At 44.7% G+C, this 20,634-nt stretch overlaps 1 long non-coding RNA gene across 1 annotated transcript in view; it reads right to left on the reverse strand.

Moving 5' to 3' along the window:
- The window catches only part of LOC131258879 (uncharacterized), a 106,658-nt gene that overhangs the window by 59,179 nt on the left and 26,845 nt on the right, over positions 1-20,634 (reverse strand). The window lies entirely within an intron of this gene.

The following is a 20,634-nucleotide window of genomic DNA, read 5'->3' on the forward strand; positions in this document are numbered from 1 at the left end:
ATGCGGCACCCGTTCGGAAATGAATGATGATTCAAATTCATTTAAAACTTTGACTTGAACATTATTAAAAAGCAACACAACCCATATCAACCCGACGCCTGGCTATTCAACGACGATAACGACCCGACTAGAGCGGAGATATTTATGCGGTTTCATTCGAATCTATTCTGGCAAAATGATAACCGATTGTTGTATCAAATGGTTTGAGAATAGGCGAGATTAATTGAATAAATTTTCCGTCGGTTCTTATAGGCATTGTTGGTTTCGGAATGTTGCATCGTAAAATTAATTGGACATTACTCGCATCGTGTGTCGATGTATTCAAATGTTTAAAGGAATGGAATGGAATGTACGATATCCTGTGCAAGTAAAAATACTAAAGATACATTGAGATCATCAAATGCACTGACATAGTAAATCTTCCTACTAGCTGCCAATAAACAATGCTATCTAATGTTGATTTGATGCCATGCCATACTTTTCACGAGAAATAACGTGAGCAAAACAAAAAAAATACTGAGAATAAGTGTTTTTCTAAGGATAGTTCGGTACAGATAGTGGAGGTGTAGGGTAAGCTTCGCTTGCAAATGTGTTATCTTTAAAAACACCTATTCTTAGAAAATCCTTGTTTTGAACACGTTTTTTTCCTATGAAAAGAGTTAATCTCGCTTACTCTTAAACCGTTTGAAACAACAATCTGTTATCATGTTGCCAGAATAGGATCGAATGAATTATCTTACAATCTAAACATAGTACAGTACAGATAGTGAAATTGCAAGGTAAGCTTCACTTGCAAATGTAAATGTGAAAAACACTTATCCTCAGAAAATGCTTGTTTCAAACAAGCTATTTCTCGTGAAAAGTATTCATCTCGCCGATTCTCAAAACCGTTTTAAACAACAATCTGTTATCATGTTGCCAGAATAGATTCGAATGAAGTCGCAACAGCATCTCCGCTCTAGTGCAGTTGCTATCTTACAATCTAAACATAGTACGGTACAGATAGTAGAATTGTAGGGTTAGCTTCACTTGCAAATGTAAATGTTAAAAACACTTATTCTCAGAAAATCCATGTTTCTAACAAGTTATTTCTCGTGAAAAGTATTAATCTCGCCGATTCTCAAAACCATTTGAAACAACAATCGGTTATCATGTTGCCAGAATAGATTAAGTTCGTTGAATCGGGCCGTTAGTGTCGTTGAACGCAATTGAGAAGCAATTGGCTCTCGAAAACCCCCCAACACAATAATCCATCGACACTTCTACCGATTTGCTTCCCAGAAACAGAAATACACAAAACAACTCAATTAAATCACATCAATTCATGGAAAATCATGTTATTCAATCAATTACAATTAATTGGGGATGTGAAGTTGTATTTAATCCTCCAGGTTGGGAAGGGTTACAAAATAAAATTTTTATTATTCTAAATTTTCAAAATTGTATACCATTCGTAAATATCCTTTTACTACTTGCGTATCACAATGTAACATTTGGCGGCGTATCAGTTGATTCAAACAGCTACTTTGATAGGAAAATTATGGAGGTGAAAAGATGAAAACGTTTGGACTCCCACACACTTGTTTCAAATACACACTCCGAACGGAACCACGTATTCCGACGTCTTTGACGGATATCCATAATAAACTGCATCGTGGGAATTGATGGATGGTAACAATCATGAACGAACCCATTTTAGGAAACACATATTTTTCCTCCACCACCCGCTAGGCTATATTTATTTTACAAATCGATTCAATGGCCCTCGTTTGTCGTACCACTTTCCCTAACGCTAAAGCCTAACGGCGTAAATATTTCACTGGGCAGCAAGCCGGACGACGTCCTTACACAGCCGACGGGCAATCCACTCTTACTCTCGTTCTTTGCTTCCATTCCGGAAGTGAAGAAATATGATTAGAGGCGCGACAGCAAGGACTCTAACGCGCGGAGACGTTTGCTAAAGCAAGGCCCTGTGCGACATTGTGAAGCTTTTCCTGCTGCTACTCACTCGTTAGTGGCTTTTGAGGCTCGCCCGCCTATATGTGCCCGATCCTTCTGTGCGTGCGTAGGTTGAAGCAGGTTATTATGACGCATAAATTGTCCTATCTCGAAAGTAACGATCGTTATCTCCTGTTATCATTCGCTCCCACTCTCACTCACTTTCTTTCTCTTTTCAGCAGTCAGATATAACGGTTGGCACGCAGGTTCAATTCGCCCGGGACGGATGATTTTTCATGTTTCCCAATCCTTCGCGTTCGTGGCTGCACGTAACTTGATCAAAATTTACGGCACACGTCACCGCGCTAGCTTTAGTCGACGTTGCCGGAGCATCCTGCACCGTTTTCCACTCGCCCAATTTGCGACTGTCGCGTCCCACGCTGGGAGGGTTCTAGGATCTGTTCCGAGGGGAGTCCTTGTTGCGCGTTCTCCACTGCTGCCCAGCATTCTGTTTCCGTTCGGTTGGATTTATTTATTTTCTCATTAAATTTTATGTGCTTCCTCTGGCAGCGTCGAACGTACGCATGTGTGTTCGGGCGTGTGCGAATATTTATATGTACGGAGGTGGTCTAGGAAACTATATATAGGCTTGTGAAGATCCATAGCAATTTATCCCGTTTTTTTCAGTCCAGTTTGTCTCCAAGACAACCAACCTCGCCATGGAGGCTAGCAGTTGCGTGAAAGGATTTACAGGACAATAATGAGATTTGAACAACAAAATAACAAACAAAACAGACCAGCCAAACCACGAATGCGTTTCCAAGGAAGTCTTGTTCTTCCCATTGCTTTCCTTCAAACGCAAAGGTCACACAACCACGGCCCGTTGTCGTCCGCTACGTGAGATTTGCTCCGAATGAGCCGGAACCAAAGGCGGCCCTGTCATAAAACAGCACACTGTGGCCATGATCTCATTGTTGATTCCTGGCCAGCCGTACCGTTTCCGGTCGTGCTTCCATCCTGCCTGCCCTTTTGAACCCGGCAGAAGATGTGTCCCCTAGACGTGCGGTTAGGATGTGCTTTACAAGACCTAAGGATAGACCTAAAGCTTCCAGCTACGGTATGGCGGCGACACTGAAGACACTCAATGGTCGTTTTGCGAAAGGGGTTCTGTCGAACCTATAAAAAATAAAATCCTCCCCCAAGTGCGAATGACAGTGGGGTCTTTTTTTCGTTTTAAGGATAGGGCATAAAAGTTTTACAACCATTTTTCGTTAACGCGCCCTCTTCTCGTGTGAAATATTTATTTATTTATTTATATATTATTCTTATAAAGTGTGTGGCCAACATCACGGCCTGGACACTGAGCTTAATACTAAGGACTAACTCTAGCATAAAGAAGCAGCAATTCATTTTTAAAGCGTAACATAGAGGAGTTAAAGTCAAAGTACTCATAGTAATTATTAAAGTTTCGCATCATCACTAACAGAGGTTCGTTATGGCTGTATAATCGCCTACGTAGTTGAGGTGCTAAAAATTGTCTATTTCTTATAATTCTAGCAGGAGCATATATGTTAATTCTAGCCAGCAAATCAGGGGCGTCAATCTCTCCTGTCAAAAGTTTACCAATGAATACGCATTGCGCAACTTTACGCCTGTGGTCAAGGGATTGTAAACCTAATAACAAGCAACGTGTACGATAGTCAAGTCGAAACGATACAGATCGAGAGAAAAGTCGTAACGCGACACAAGTAAGCCGACGCTGAACTGCCTCTATTCTATGTGTCCAATAATCGGTAGACGGAGACCAAATGACGCTATTGAACTCTAAAATTGAGCGGACCAGACTGACATATAACGCTTTTACACATGTAGGATCTGTGAATTCCTGACACTGCTTGCAAACAAATCCTAGCAACCTCGTAGCTTTATCTATTATTTTCTTGTAGTGCACATTGAACGTTAACTTACTGTCTAGGTAAACTCCGAGATCGCGGACCTCGGTTACGCGAGCAATATCGGTACCCATGATTTTGTAATTATGAACGACAGGTTTGTCTATTCTATGATAAGTTAACACACAACACTTTTCAGTTGAAATACTTAGGTCGTTTAGATGGCCCCAATCACTAAAGTTATCACAGAATGTTTGCAAAGTATCGCAGTCCATTTCAGTCTCAATTGGCAGATAGATCCTTAGGTCATCCGCATACATTAAGCAAGCCTTTTCGGGAATCACAGTAGTCACGTCATTAAAAAATATTGAAAACAGCAGAGGACCAAGATTGCTCCCTTGTGGTACGCCAGAAGTACCTTCAAACACATTGGAGAACACATCACCTATCTGCACGGAGTAGCGACGATCGTGGAGATAAGAGCTGAACCACTCAACCAGCGATGGTGACACACCCAGCCTCTGCAGTTTAGCCAGCAGTAATGAATGATTCACACGGTCAAAGGCCGCTTTTAGGTCCGTGTATACAGCATCCAGTTGGAGTCCGCACGCGAAAGTTTCATGGCACACGGTGACAAATTCAAGTAGATTTGTTGTTACAGATCTTCGCGGATAGAAACCATGTTGGCGCCTGCTGATGACATCCCGGCAGCAATTCAGAAGATCACGATGGACAATCACCTCGAATACTTTTGAGCAGGCGCACAGAGAAGTTATGCCTCTGTAATTCTCAGCATGCTTTTTGTCGCCTTTCTTATGAATAGGAAACATCCAAGAAAATTTCCACGCAAAAGGGAACGTACCCTGTTCAAGCGACATGGAAAATATCTTGGACAGAGGCATTGCGAGAGAGGCACTGCATTTTTTTAATATCGCTGACGGTACACCATCAGGTCCTGGCCTCAATGATTGCTTTATCGTATTAATCGCTTTTTTTACCGATTCCACCGACACATCAATATCAGATGGAGTAAAGTTGACTAATTCACGCGGAACATTTGCAACTGCGGCATTCAAACGAGGCATGTCGTAACTAACTCCACTTGAGAACTGATTTCTAAAACGGTCTGCAAAGAGATTACAGGACTCTTGGTCATTAGCGGAAACTGAGCCATTGTACGTTATGAGCTGAGGTATTCGGGTATTAACGCGCCTCGAGTTTACATAGCTCCAGAATTGGCGTGGGTTACTTCTCAGGTTCTCCTGAATCCTTCTAACATACTGATCATGCAATATTTTGTTCAGTCGTCGATACAGGTTATGTGCCATAATGTGTCTCATTTTTGCATAGTGGGTCATTTTTTTTCTATAGCTACGATAGCAAGAAGCTTTCACACGTTTCAGTTCCTGAAGCTGGCGCGTTGACCACGGGGGACCACGCCTCCTGATTCGTTGGGGACAGCAGCGTGTGAGATAACCCATCAATATGTTATTAAATTTATCAACAGCCAGGTTTACATCGGGTACTGACTCAATCATGGTCCAGTCAGTGCTCTCGAGAAGCTCCTTTAGTCGTGCGAAGTTGGTCTTTTTAAAATCAAATCGATGAGCATAGTCATGTGTGTCTATTCGTGGGGGAACTGGCGGCTCAGCTTCAGGCGATGGGTAGTGTAGCAGTAGTTCAAGCGGTGGATGGTAAGTATCAGCGTCTACTACAGGAAAAGGTGATTCGGTCAGTGAGTAACCAAAGTTAACCACGTTATTGCACACAAAAGCAAGATCCAGCATGCAGTTGCTACTATTGCGGATTTGATTTATCTGGTTGAGTCCTGCATAGTTTGTTGCGTCTATTATTGCTTGGCATCCTGGTGTGACACGTGATGCAGTATAGTTCAGCTGGGGCAAGCCGTAATTATCGGTAACCCACGATAGAGAGGGGAAGTTGAAATCTCCAAGCACAACGTACATGTTGGAGTTCCGGTTATTGTGTCTATTGTTACCAGTTATTGTGTCTAACGAGTTTGTTAAAGACTCTATCACTGTCGGTTTGTTGTTCTGATCTGGAGGGAGGTATACAGTTCCGATAGTAACAGTGGATCGTCGCAAGTATATGTTCACCCATATTTGTTCTATATTATCTGGTGAAGAACAAAGCGATGATCGATGCTTAGATGCAACAGCAATCAAAACACCACCACCCCTGAGTTTGTTACTATTTTTGACGTTGCGATCTAGTCTGTAAATAGTGTAGTTGTCGTCGAACAGCAAAGCAGACGGAATGGCCTCATCGAGCCAGGTTTCGGTGAGTGCAATGACATCGTAGTTAGAGGTGGTTGAATATGCATACACAGCTGAGCATTTTGATCGATGATCCCGTTTAAGGATTTACAAAATAACCTGATGGCCAGTGTGGTGTAAGGAAAATGTATTGTACGGTATCCAGTTTCGATACCTACTTTTCAAACTAATATATTGACGAGCTTCTTTAAAACAACGATGGGTTCCAATCCTAACCAAGACTAAACTCTTCCCTGTACTAGAAGACTGACGTACACAAATCCGAAAAAGAAGAATGGAAGTGGTTTAGAACCTTGATGGTTTGAGATTTAACTATATTTTTGATGAAAGTGGCTTTTTCTCATGTGAAAACAAGTTTTCCGGTCACTGGCGTGAAGTTCAGATCAAACTAGTTACCCAAAAATTTTGGTAAAATTCTAAATATTTGTAAAATTTGCTGTCCATCGGAAAGATTGAAGGATTTGAGGAAAACTGGTAAACAAATTCAAATAACTCAAATAACTCACGCTAGCATTAACCGTTACTAATTAGCACACTGTTTTGAAAAGTTACACAATAAAATAAAAGTGGAAGTTTTATTATAGGGTACAGCAAAATCACATACATAGTAAAATCTTCAAAAACAATGAGAAATTGCATATGCTTGATTACGGGAACATATTTCATAACTCAAAAACACGGCCACCGAAATATTTTTCTTCTTTTCAAAATGATTCTCTTTCCGGAGCATTTTCTATCAAAACCACAAACTACAGTGCATCGATCGGAAAGCTACTACATTGTTTGATACATTACTTCTACATCGAGGACAATACGCTGAAAATCGTACTGCGTTTAATTTGAGGTAATTAAAATGTACACCCTTAACCCCTGGCAAATAATTGTCCCCCCCTTTTGGGGAGTTGCTGTGGCCACTCCAAACACGGAATATAAATTACACATTATTAACACATCTCCAACTACATTTGGCAGCTCGTAATCGTTTGCAGCGAGGCGCTTTGCACCGTGTAACGACACGGAACGGCCCGACGGTCAATTGATTCGGATACAAATCATGTACGCCCGGCTGAACACGGCCATCGATTTAGAGTCGCTAATTATGTTCCGATCCGCCTCCCCCGCGGTCTTAGAAACACATGCAACCGTTCGATGTCGGCGTGAGGGGGGAGGAGATGAAAGTGGGGGGGAGAGAAAAAAAAGAACCCATGTCAAAAAGGGCACGTTAATGCACAGCCCTGTTGCGCTCACAGCCATTGCAGAGATTTATCGTTTTAATCGCATTATGTGCGGTTCAATCGAAACCCGGCCGGTGGACGAAAGAAGAGTGATTTAATTCGTATGCCTCCGGAGTGGAAAACACTAAACATTAAACACCCCACACATGAGCCAGCTGCCCAGTCGGTTTGCTCCGTCGTACGCCAGCACGGGACGGCGGTTGTTATTAAAACGAGCAGCAGTTCATAAATATTGCAGTCCACTGCAGTGCGAACGCCACGATAGTCCCGCACCTCTCCCCCCTACCCCCCCAAGGGACCGCTGATCCGGCGACTGAGAAGGTAGCGTGTGCAAGAAAGATAGACTTTTCCGTCGTGAATAATGGAAATATTATCTTTCTGGCTTAATTTCGTAAATAAATAAAGCCACAAAGCCACCCACCCAACGAGCAACGAGATGAGCGTGTGGGTTTCCGGGGGGGGGGGGGGGGGGGAAACTCCACCCCGGTCGGCGAGACGCTTTCTGCGCGTGGTGACCTCCGTCGTGATGGGGTCGCCACTGCTAGCGAACGTCCGACCTATTTGCATCGAAGGAGGGCACGGAAATGGCACGAGACAGTTGCTCCGTGGCGTTTGTTTATCTGAATCGAAGTCAATCCACCCGCGGGGGAAATGATGCTGGCCCGTTCGAGGATCGCCGAGCCACCGTGGTGTGGCATGAAGCAGGGGTTGCCGCCGGGGGGCACTCGTCGGAGCACTGTTATGGTTGTAGAGCTAAGGAAAGATTTATGCACCGAAGTTTAAAGCAACAAACAAACCACACAACGATAGACGCCAGCTTCCCGTGATTGCACGGATCCCTAACCCACCCAGGGTTGTAGCCCCGTGGTTGTGGGGGTGGCGGTGCGGGGACGTTGGCGACAGGAAATGTTGGTTTTCATACTCGAAAAGTTACCTACGATTGCTCCTTCAATTAGTGTATCATTTCAGTCGGCATTTTCCATGCCTTCTTTGCAAACAGTGTAATGGCCCATATTCATACTCCATCCGGAACTGGAGACTAGAAGAGTTCCACTCCTACCCACTCGGTCCGCACGAACCGAAACGGTCTGGCATGGTAACGTCGTTCAAGTTCCTGCATCGTCCGGAAGCACCGAGAGACCGGACTCCGAAAGGTCCACTTGCAACCGTTCCATTATTCACCGGTTCATTTACCGGATTTACAGAGCTACGCCCATCTACCACCTCCCTTGTCCAGCCTTTCGTATGTCATTAGAGACGGCTTTGATATCGTCTGCCTTCGAACGTGGACCCCCCTGGTGTGCTCCAACAAGTACGACACACTTTTAGCTCTCCGTCAAGAGTTGCTGCCTTTAATGTTGCCCCGTTCGGTTCTTTATTTCTTGCATTGTGGATAATGGGCCGCGTCCTGAAGGAGGCCCGGAATGGTTTTACGGTAAGACGGGAGCCGACACACTTAGCTTTCTTTACGTCACATGGGTGCAACACGCTTTTCGAAACGTAAAGCGGCCCAGGACGTCGTGTCACACGCTGGGATCGTATGCATTTTGGTTCAGGCTCAACGGGCATCTCACTACGACGTCCGGGAGTCGGTAGAGTCGACACTGGACGAATCATAGCCCTGAGTGACGATCTCAGCGGGATGACGTGAATGGGGAAACATACAGGACCAAATTAAAGATCCATCCGTTGCCCTTTCCTTCATTAGCTTAATCGAAACAACCGGGAAGCTCGTTTGCTTATATGATGGAGGGAAGAGAGGCAGAAGAAAGATGACGGCGATAGGATTAATGCGTCCCAGTATTCGCGTTTGTTTGTGTGCGTTTGAATCGCTGGCTTGTCGCATAGTAATTAAAAGCATCGCAAATTAATGGCAAAGGAAAGAAAAGAACACGTGAGCATGTTGGCAGCCTGCGGTAGGCTATAACGGATAGGCCTGACATGGGCCAACCATGCGTCGTTTAATAGGTCGCTCGCTGACTTCTGTCGTCCAGCGTCTGCGGACACATCGGACATCTCATTTAACCGCAATGTGCGACATTCTGCAAAAGGCAGGACACCACGGGAAGCATCGAGGAAGGATCGCACGGTGGCGATGAGATGGTTAATTTCGCATTTCAATTCCGATTATGCCGGACCCGGATGATTATGTCACTCCGTAGCGGGACATGTGTGGGTGTGTCACTGTTTACACACCAACAAACCCGATGTCGGAATGACAAACAAAACATAACCCTCACCCTCCCCACCCACCGAACCCCATTCAGTGGTGCGAACTGCATTGTCCGCCAAGTGCATTCGCTTGGAAAGGCCGGTACACTGGCGCACACTGGCGACAGTTTCAATTTACATTTCACTGCAAAGCTCTGAGTGACGGTGGTTCTCCTGAATTCCTTCGACGAAGGGAAAGGAGTTTGCAGCGGTACGAAGAAGTAGAGATTTCTGTCCTTCGGTGTAGAATATTTATGATGTGTTGATGGAGACAGTTAGCAGAATTGGTTGCACAGACGGCCGGAAATGGTGAGCGTGTGTGTATGTGTGTTTGTGGGTAAGGAAATATGTACGTCAACAACGAAGTTTACCGCTGTTAACGACTTTGGAAGTGAGATGAAATCACATTGGCTAATCCGGTCTTCCGATTATCGAGTGCTTGACGAATTTATTGGTTTATGTGGTAAACATAGACTTGATCGAAACCCTTTAAGAAGATCCAATGGTTTCTGCATGTTTCTGTACATTTTAGTTTGCATGCATAAATTAGCTTAATGTAAACGTTGTAATCGATTTTTACAACAATGTTTTATTAATTTCCTGCATTAGTGATGTACTAGGATCGAGAAGGGGAAAAGCATCCTTTTTTCCATGAGCTCCCAACTGTGGAAAAACTACAGTTAATTTTTAGCTACTCGTAAAACAGTTTTCAAAAACTCTTTGGATTTTCCTGATAATATTCAAGTGCTTGCAAGAAGAAATATTTAATTTTAAAGCCTAAACGAGCAGTTTTTGCAAGCAAAATTAGTTAGGTCCTTCCAAATTTTGAATCCGTGAGGATTAAAAATGGGAAATTTTCTAATTTTTTTTTGTATTATATTAACTTAATTTGTGTTTGGATATTTATTTGGTAGAAATTGATGTCCCGGAAGGATCAAGAATTAATTTTAAGAACTCAAAACAATTCCTATTTCTAAATAAAAGTTTCCCTTGGACAAGATAACCACATACAACGTCTTTCAATCATAATTTCAACACAATCGTTCTCGTTCCCCATTCGCAAGTTTTTAATAAATACAATCGTTTTGCCGTCAACATGTTTTGAAAGCACAACGATGTGTCTCCTATTTCCAGAAAACCTCACCCTGGTTAGCATTCAACGTAACGAAAGTTGCTCCAGTTTATGTTCCTTGGTTGGCGCACAGCAGAAAAACAAACATGGCGTGTGCTTTTCTTTCCGTTTTGCATCCGATAATCAGAAAATATATGCACCGTGCGCAAACCATCAATTATTTGGCAACGCTACCCAGGGAAGCCATCAGGAAAATTGAATTTTTCTTGCACTCGTGCCAACAAAATGGAGAGAGAGAGAGAGAGAGAGGGGGAAAAAAGGATAGACCACTCATCCGAACCCATTCCGGCGGCCCCAAAGCCTTTTAGCCAAGCACCGATCCCTTAAGCCCCCTGGCCGGAAGCACCACTCGCGATCTTCCAAAGATATCAACAACTCAATACCCGCACCGACCCACGTTTCCGCGCTTCTGCCCATCACGAAAGCGTGCTCGGTCTATGGAAAACTCGTTCCACTAGGAAGGCAAGGAATTATTTTATCCCGATAACGATTATGGCAGCCGCCGCAGCGCAGTGCAGCCTTTCGGTACGGTGCTGCTGGGTTGTGTGTACACTTCCTCTTTCCTTTCCATTCCGGTGGCAACAACAAAGTGTAATTCTGGTACGGCGTTCAGATGTTGTATGGAACAGTTTTCAGTCCTTGCAACATTCCAGAAGCCCATGGCACGAGCTATGCTCACGACAAGGCTGGCATATTTTTGCATACACTCGGGAGAGATTCACCAGGCGACTGAGACTTGCTCTATATTGGTTTGTTTGTGTTTGTATGTGTGTGTGTGTGTCTTTGCGAACAGTAGCCTCCCCGGACGTGCACACAGCCAAGAGGTAAAAAATAATAATCATATCATTTCTCAACCACCCCCGACCCTCTTTTGCCGCGTGCAGAGATGGCGTTAAGATTTGCTTTCCGGCAAATAGACTAGGGCGAGTAAAAGCCAGAAACACACACAACACAGAACCCACGGCGTCGGGTGCTCGGGGGGCCTATGCTTGTATCTGGGATTTTCGACCCCATTTTCTTCCGCCCTCGAGCCCCCCCACACCAAACCGCGTGTACCTGCGCGGAGTATGCGTTACTGATGAAAATCGTTTACAAACACCCTACGCCCACTTGGGAATCCGGACCTTTCCCGCGGCCAGGCCGGGGCAAGGCCATAAAATATAACCAGCACTCCATACACTCGTGGGTAGGTTACCGCAAGGACCATCACCGCCTTCCGGCAAGGGTTGCGGTGTCCTTTCACCCGCGTTTTCGAGAACTTTTCTGCGCACGCGAGTACGCGGAACAAGACTTGCGACAACCGGTACCGTGGGAAGAGATTATGCAACATATTGTTTAGATTACTCCCGCGGTTTGACACAATCCGCCGATGGAGGGCACGCGTTACAAAAGGGGAGCGAAACAGTATCTCATATGTAATCCTTGAGAGGCTACCGATTTTCGTCCCCCCTCACATCCGCTCGGCGGATGACGGGTGGGTATACTATATCTGAAGTAACGCACATGTAAATAGCCGAAGGATGTCGTACCGTTCCCTTTTTTATTCCCACTTCGCGTGACACAGCCCTCTTCCACTGCGTGGCTTTTTCATTTTACAGCACTCTGTTCAGCGTGGCAATATTCCCTGCGTATCGCAAAAAAAAAGTGCATCTGCAATAAAATGCACGTACGTATGATGTGGTAATCCTTTGTCTGGGAACTGATATATTGCACTGCCGAGACTCCGAGGGCATGGCAATCCAATAAACTGAAACTTTTGAAATCCCTCTGCTAGCTGCCTCGGCTTTCTTCTCTAACAAAACGCATGGGAATGGTGTTGGTAACTGCATAAGCGTAATGCATTTTGATTATGGGAAGCGTTAGGATAAAACACCTGAACTTATTGACTTTAGATATAAAGAGAAGCGAAAAGAAAAGCTCGTTGAAACAAATAGTATCCAGGTCAAAGGATTTTATTTTGGTGAAATATAGTTTCTAGGTGTTGTCTGGGATGAGCATTTACGGTTCACGTTAAATCTTTTTATCGATCCATGTATGTATATTTAACTTAGAAGAACTCAAGAAGCGAAGAACTACTTTTTAAATTGTTCTAAAATAAAATAAAGATGGCTTATTTCGAAGCTTGTCACAATTTTAACCAGTATAAGTTTAACTTCACTCATTTTTCAACGTGTTTATTTGAGGTTTTCTCTGGCATTCGAAATTTGATAACATAAACAAAACAATGTACAGCAAAAACCCATTAATTGCAATCGGTTGAATAAACATGATCAAGAGACACAATTTTCAATATTGCATTTCAGTATTGTATTTGCATAGATTTACAATGACATGGAAACGTTTTTAATTCCGATTTTAATAATTTTTCATATTTTCCATCGACCTCTCGACTCGTACATCGCTAAGCCATCCAACTGCCGCCGTCCTGGTTCACCAGATGTATCGTACGATTACCGTCGAAGCACTCACCCTAGCGATGGAAACTTCCCTCCCGATGGGACAGAGGTAAAAAAGTAATAGCGTGATGCCAGCGCTCGTCCGTCAAGGGCGTGATACATTGCGCACTATCAGCGCCAGCACCGCGAAAGTAAGCCATTGTTTATTGCCTCGTTAAGGTGGAGGGAAAACAGGGCGGATAGGCAAACGCACCAACACCGAAATAGAGATTTCCACGGTGGGCTGAACAGCGGTGGATCCGCGCGATTGCCATCAATATTTTCCAACCAACCTTCGGGCGTACACTTTGCAAAAATGCTTTTCCCTACCACCGCTCCCCCCCCGGCTCCCATAAAAGCGCATTTATCAAACGGTTAATGGGGAAAGCATTTTCTCCGGCTTTTCACCCAACTCGGCTCCCGAAACGGACCTTCGGGAGTGACAAAGCGACAAACAACGCTAGGCGCGGTTGACGGTGGAAAATCGATTCCAGCTCCGAGCGAGCACTAACACTGTTGCCAATTCTTGGTAGCGCGACCAAACCCCGATTACGTCACCTTCATCGTGATAATTCCATCGGAACCTGTGGCACCGCGCGGCTCGTTACCGTGCAGGAAGGTTTCGCTGAAGTTTTTCCCTTTGCAACGGTGCATACGGTGCAACGCGCACTGCAAGCGCGAAGCCCGTGGCGCCCATGAAGGCCAAAGTAAAGCGTACGCATACGCGTACCATTTGTGGCATGTGGCACAACGGCGGCACTTAATGCCATTTACAGTAAACACAAGCGGCGTTGGAAGCCCGCAGAATGTGGCAAACCGGCACGTTTGTAGCCCGTTTGAAGAAGAACGTTAACCATCACGTGACTAGTATATTTTTTCAATATGGTTTAGTTTTTAAAAAGTGAAATTAGGTTCCTTTTCTAATAGTTATCGTTTTGTGCCATGTGTTTTACAGATGTATCATAATATAGTAAAATAAAATTTTCATTTAAAAAACTGCAGAAAGTGGAGTAATTTCACACTTTTTCATGTTAGTCCTAAATTTATTTTTATTGCGTATAAAGAAGCATCATTTGACGGATTATGTTGAGATACTACCAAAAACTCAAATTTTATTCATTATCGAACAATCGTCTTTACAACTCTTACAATTACAAGCACTATTCATGGAAAGGTTGAAACACACCGCAAACCCACCAATGCCCGAGGAAAATGAGTTGAATCTCGGACACAAAACGGACACCGCACAGCGCTGTAAAAGGCGATTCGGCTTTTCCGGATCGTTTCCACCGCCAGCAGCGGGTTTAAGGCACGTTAGGCAATTCTGTCGCGGCGTACCACGGTCCTGACGATATGATGTCCATTAATGGGCATTTTCCACAGGTGTGGGCACAACCTAACGCTTCGCTAGCACTCACTGCACACGCACGCACACCCCTGCCTAACCAGATCAAGCGGGCATTCCGTGGCCATGTTACGCTAACACTGCCGTTTATAGGTGTAAGCTTTTTGCAAAGTGTGCCTCCAACTGTTCCAGTGAGGTGTATAGCTTTTCTGCATGTTATTTTCGTGTCGTCCTACGACTGTAAATGCAGCAGGAGGATTATTAGCCACCCTGGGTAACCGTAACCATCGAACGAGAGGGTATTTGAATGTGCATCACATGGTTTTCGCTGCAGTTGAGCTGAAACTGCAACTGGATGTGATTAGGAAAGGTTATCATAACGACTAAATTTTATAGATCAAACGGTTACGGGGCGTGTAACAATAAACCCACCGAACACTGATTATAATCAACTATTTTGTCAATAGCATACGTTCTGAAATAATTTAATTGCATTGTGTGACTAGTGTGGGAACGAAAAAGTTCTCATGCTTGCCAACTGCAGATCAGTTGGGTGCAAGGCAGACAGAGAGGTTTTGTAGAAAAATTAAACGGAGCTGGCTGCGGCAGTTCTATGCATCGTAATCCGATCAAAGGAACATAAAATCAAACACACACACACACACACACACACAATCACCTAGCTACTAACCACATGAAACAAACCACATTCGACACGCCACACACACTCGACGGTTATGACACGCCGACCTTGTCGAGTAAAGCTGGTTAAAAGGGCTAGTGAGTAGAGCACGTCGATGGCGTTGAAAACGTCGGCGGGTGTTTCGGGGCAAGGGTGAAGTGCGCACTGGGTATTATCCAACCGCGGGAACAACGCTCGATGCGCCATTACAGCACCATTTAGTGATGCACTTGTGCGTTTGACGATGAACCGGAAGGTCATGCAATTTGATAGCCCTATTTGTGCGTCTGTCAACTGGAGCCATAAACGGGCGCATACGGGTTGAATGAGCGTGCGCTTGCTGAGTCATAGAAATTTACTAAACAAAATTAAACTAAAGCAAAGGAAATTAGAATCATGTCTGATTTCCGTAATGACATCCCCAACGATGAGACATTTGTTTTCATGCCTAACTTCGTTTACTAATCATTATGGCACAAATGATGGTTAAATTATGGTTGAAATTAACTGTGCTATAAACATAAATGACAAGACATCCAGTAGTTTTTAAATACATTCTACATATTTAATGTTAGTATATAAAATTATTATATTGAAATATCAAATAATTTAATGTAATAAATAGATTTTCTAGACGATTGTCTAGTTTTACTTTACTCTTTACACCATTATACAAAGCAGTGCGTTTCGACACAAGCTAGGAAATCAGCTTTTCACAAAATGCCTTAAATATGACCATCGCTAACTAAGGATTTTCGCAAAATTGTGTCGTATACCCTACTTTTTATTTATCAGTTCACTCAACTAACCTCAAACAGTCGTGCGGAACGTTCTAAGAACCATCTATCCGATGCACCTTCCAGGAGTCTGGTGGCGTTCAGCTCATCCAGCACCATCCTGTACCATTCAATCCATCCAATGGTCGGCCAGGATACGATAATCGTTGTGCGGCAAAACATGCGAATCGGTAATGGCTACGCCTACGGCCGAAGCTAGTTTCGGATTCGCGCAGTTCGTCTCTCCCCAAAACCTGAACCTATGGGCTCGGTGTAGCACTGCCGAACATGAACGCTACTGGCCGAGAACGGTGGCGAGTAGTGTTACAAAAAAGCAAAAGCGACCCGAAAGCCTTTCCTACCCACACAGCAGTTTTGGGAGTTCGCTTTTACAGCCTCCCGTGGGGCACGCAGCTCATCATAAATCACCCCCTGGCATTCGATGCGTCGTTCTACTCTCGGAAGTTTTTTTTTTTGTTTCCGAACGAAATGTTGGGGCACCAGGAGCGGGCAGGGACGTGCGTGAGGAGAATGCTGAGTTGCGACCCACTGGCCAGTGGGTCGTTCAGACTTGCCAGACCGGAAAACAGCTCCAGGAACGATACGACCAGAAACATCGGTAGACAAAACACTATATTAGCCTTCCGCATAGCTATGCGTGGGAGAATGTTGGCTTCGATGGTGAGCTGAAATCCGAGGCATTTTCCTTCCGATCCGATGAAGTATGTTGCGCATCAAACAATGAGCGCGCGCGAGGCAATAACTCGAGATTAACTAACAGGATTCAGGCGTCATCGAATAATACCATCGCAACGCGGGGAACCTTTGCCTGCAGGAGAATATATAATCGGAAAAAAGGGATGATGGCATGCAAAAATGATATCCTGCCCGTCGAGAACAAAACGCAACTCGAATAGACGAAACGATCGCAGAGGCAAGAAACACTGCCGATAGTCAAATTTTGGGATGATTGGACACTGTTACACGTTTCCCAACGCGCAGGAAAACCATAACCGAGCCTAAGTGCTATTAGTATGCCGACTCCTCGCATCATCTGGTGCGCAAGGAAAAGGAAATGAAAGAGACCCCACGTTGCGTGATGTGCAACACTAGGCTAGAAGCTGTAGTAAGTCCAAGCGCCGGCTGACTGGTTGGTCTATTCTGTCGATGCAAACATAACGAGCCCCGATGCTCATCATATGCTGTGTGTGTGTCACTGTGTGTCTGTGTGAACGCTCCAAGCTCATCAGCCTTCCTACCCGAAACGCCCGACGTCCATATTACCGTGGCGAACATTTTCCACCGCAATGCGACAATGGCAAGGTTAGGAAGGAGTAGCGCAAAAAGTTTTCCACAGGATCAACTCACCAGCACTCCAGTTCTCTCCTTTTCTCATTCTCTGCCGACGAGTGCCTAGCATCCATGGCATGTACGCTTCATTGTGTGCTGTTTTCGTTCTACAGTCGTTTTTTTTTTCTCCCTCAGCAACATATCCCAACATGGGCAGCATAATGGAAATAATGGAACGAAATTGGATTATGTGGATGTGGACCATCGAGCGGCACGGGAAAACAAAAACAGTTTGCACTGACATTTCATTCAATCTTTCACCGGAGGGGGATTATTTGTGACATCGCAGAGAAATGATGAAAATTCAAACCGAAAACTTCTGGATAGGTGTTTTTCTTTCTTCTACAAACAAACGAAGGAGATCATTTGGGATCATCAGATCCGCTCCGGAGGAGTAACAACCGTGCGTCGGTTTGAGCGCCACTAGCAAGACAAATGTACTGCCATACATTGCACTCAGGGAGCTTTCGTGTGCAGCAACACTTGTCTTAAATCCACCCACACCTGAAACGATGAACCGCAACCGTAAAGTACCGACCTTTTCCCCGGGGGGGCCAGAAGGTTTCATTTACGCCAGTTCCATTTTGCTTCCGCCACAAATAAAAGAAAAACCTTCCTGCTAAAAAAAAAGTACGAAACTACGGCAAGAAAGCGATGACCGAATGCAGAAGACTTCCGGGTGGTTCCGGAGGGCAGTAATATTCAATTTATGCATGCAATCAACGCGCCATGCACCATCCAGCGATCCGCCCACTCGACCGCAGACCCCTTTGCCGCCCCATCCCTTTCCCGGCAAGGGAAAACTGGGAGCGCGCCGCATGTAACTACATCCTTTGCCGCAAATGGTGGATATGGGTTCGTGGTATGGGTTTCCAGGACCACGGAGGTGAGTTTTGTGGTTATTTTCGTTTTGAAACGTGGCTCCCGGTCGAGCATAATAAATTACCCTCCCCGGCAGGCTAGTTCCGTCCACCGCTCGGGGGGTGTCGAGGCACATGATATAGATGCTGATGCTCGATTTCTCGTACGGTCCGGTTGAATAGTTTCAACTGGCACTGATATGTGTGTGTGCATGTGTGAGCATATGATGCATCTTAAAATAAGTCCTCTTGGGTTGCAAATCCTGGGACGTAAGCAGTGCCGTTGTTGTGTCCTGAGGGGGTTGCGAGGGTTTTTATTTATTTACTCATACATAAATGCACGAATGCGCACCCGGAGACGCTATAATTTTGTGCTAGTCAAAATTTGAAATTCTGAATGATGCTCCCGGTTGCGGTCCTCAGTAACGTCCGTATGGTCTTTTTTTTTTTGCTGCACAGAGATTTCCTGTGTTCAGCCGGCCGACGTTTCAACCCCGCTCTTGATTTCAACCTTACCAACCGAATTCACCTCTTCGGAAGCGAATGTTCAGAGGCACCGGACAGCCGGAATAAAATATGTAGAAAGCTCGGAAATTAACGTTTACTCGCTCTTACACCGGAGCTACCGAACGGACGGCGTCGGTTGCGCGAGGTCGGACCAAGCAAATGTAATCAGGGAAACTACGAGATTCTTGACCACATGAAAGATGAAATGCTTCAAATGGAATGAGTTTTACAGCAGGTACTGAGTCTGTTAACGCTGGTTCAGGTTAAATGGTTTACTAGAAAGCACGGGATAGCGGACGCAAACTTGTAGGTCAGGGATTACTTTCCAAAAATCCAAAAAGATTGGAGAGCGACGGGGAAATGGGTAAATAAAATATTCAAGTACTTTTAAGAATAGTGAATAGACATCATGTTGATTGAAAACGAGGATAACTTTGTGTAATTGTTCTCAGTTTCATGAATTAACAACGCGAAACGGGTGTAAAAGATACGGTTCTTGATCTACACTGTTCTGTTCACGAAAATATCAAATTCGTGAGGAAACAAAAATGTATATCTGCTGGAATATAACATTAACGATTTAACAAACGAAATTTGTCGTCATACTACGTCATATTCAAACGCATGTTTGACATCACGTAACGTAAATTAAATTCTTTTCTATTTTAAGATTGACTAATCGATGCATTCAACGGTGAAACATAAGTTCTACAATCTGGAATTTTCAATGCAATTAAATGGTGGAGAAGTGTAGCTATGTTTTCTTCCTTCTTCTTTCGTTGATAAACTTGCATGCATACCCCGTCTTCAAAAGAGGTAATCAAATACTCATTTGATATAAAAAAGGCACCACATCATTACACTATTAGAACCAGCTACAAACGTTTCGCTAGATTCAACAGATACTGTCAGTGTCGTTCTCGCTCCTTCCCGACGTCATCTAATCGATACGATGAAGATAAAGGATCCATTGGGTGAGGTTGTTTTTCTTGCGCTTTTCCACCTTCCACTACCTTACAACAAACAGGAAGTGAGCGCTGTTGAGTCGAGTGCATTCTTATCAGCCCTCGGCCCACGTCTCGCTGGAAACGGCGATCTGTCGCAACTGTGTCAACATAGATAACGCAACAGAAACACATACCCACGGTTGAAGAGCAATAACCAGGGGGGCATCCGGGGTATCGATCGCTTTGCGCAACAATCACCATTAGATTGTTCCCGACGATACCGCGAGAGCATGCACCGCCACGGGGCATTTAAAGAACCCCACGCCCCGATAAAGTCAACCGAACGGTCGTAAAGCTGTTTGGTAACACTGCAGATAAAGGTAGAGAAAAAACGCTTCCCGAACAAGCATTCAATCAGGCTCGGGTGAGGAAATTGCCTCCGGAAAGCGGACATCGATTAGATGGTGTTGAAAGAAAGTTCGATAAGGATGGCGGGGGGGGAGATACATTACCAAAGGCATTTTCCTCAAGTACGGAACTTATGTTACACCTAATCGGCCCAACGCAACGCTCCAGGTGACAGCGTCGATTAAGGGAAACATGCGGGACCATAAGGAAGTTGTGACCTTTGTGACATATTCGTTGAGCTCGAGCTCGCTTGCTTCATCATCGCATTCGTGGCCGGTCAGTTAGTTAGTCAGTCTACACCGGGTTCGTTACATCATTTGTGACACCGATACGCCCCGGGTTTTGATATTTGATGCCGAGCGGGCCAGCGTCAAACCCCAAACAAACATGACCGTCGGCGGAAGAAAGGAAAAATTGTACGGAGCATGAGGGACAGCGGATCAACTTATTGCTGACCGTGCGTCTAGCACATTTCCTTTCCCGACCGTTGATGAACCGGAGGCCCACCTGAATAATCGTGCACGTTGTTGATGTCCGGTTGAAGGGAAGCGGACCATCGCTCAAGTGCGTTTCCTCCGCGGAATAGAATGCCATCACTTCAAACCTCCCCCCGCTCGAC

Source organism: Anopheles coustani, chromosome 3, assembly GCF_943734705.1.
Source record: "Anopheles coustani chromosome 3, idAnoCousDA_361_x.2, whole genome shotgun sequence".
NCBI lineage: Eukaryota > Metazoa > Arthropoda > Insecta > Diptera > Culicidae > Anopheles > Anopheles coustani.